General features: G+C 38.4%; 1 non-coding gene across 1 annotated transcript; it reads right to left on the bottom strand.

Moving 5' to 3' along the window:
• Nucleotides 1-404: 404 nt before the first annotated feature.
• On the bottom strand, nucleotides 405-511 carry LOC128035666 (small nucleolar RNA R71). The gene has a single exon (XR_008192218.1). It is a non-coding gene; the product is annotated as a small nucleolar RNA R71 (small nucleolar RNA).
• Nucleotides 512-740: the final 229 nt, after the last annotated feature.

The following is a 740-nucleotide window of genomic DNA, read 5'->3' as shown; positions in this document are numbered from 1 at the left end:
GATGGGTGATAATTAGATTATTCAACTACCTCCTACAGTTGCAGCAGCTCCTGTTCCTCGTACTATATACGATTATGCCAAGCCCACTCTGACTAGGGATGAATTGAGTATTGTCCGACCCACCATTGCTGCCAATAATTTCGAACTGAAGCCGAACACAATTCAAATGGTACAACAATATGTCCAGTTCGACGGTTTGCAAGATGAAGACCCAAATACTCATTTGGCTAATTTTCTTGAAATTTTTGATACTTTCAATATTATTGGTGCCACTGTTGATGTCATTTGATTACGGTTGTTTCCATTCTTGTTGAGGAACAAAGCAAAGCAGTGGTTTGACCACTACATGAGCTCAAATGACCGAGAAATTTCTGCTGAAAAATTTCCCACCGGCTAAGACAGCTAAGTTGAGGAATGATATCTCTTCCTTTGTTCAGACCGATTTAGAGACTTTATATGATGCATGAGAGAGATACAATGACTTTTTAAGAAGCTGCCACCATCATGGTTTACCCTTATGGTTGCAAGTTCAAACCTTCTACAACGATTTGAATCCCTCAACTAGGTAGTTAATCGACGCAGCAACCGGTGAAACACTTAACAATAAAACATCCGAAGCAACAATGAGTTTATAGAGGAGATGGCACTGAATAATTATTAGTGGCAAGTCATAAGGAAAAGTCGATGAAAGTAACTAGTGTTTTTAATTTAGATGCAATCTTCATGTTATCAAACCAATT

Source organism: Gossypium raimondii, chromosome 12 (genome assembly GCF_025698545.1).
Source record: "Gossypium raimondii isolate GPD5lz chromosome 12, ASM2569854v1, whole genome shotgun sequence".
Classification (NCBI taxonomy): Eukaryota; Viridiplantae; Streptophyta; class Magnoliopsida; order Malvales; family Malvaceae; genus Gossypium; species Gossypium raimondii.
This window is presented reverse-complemented; position numbering and strand designations above follow the sequence as displayed.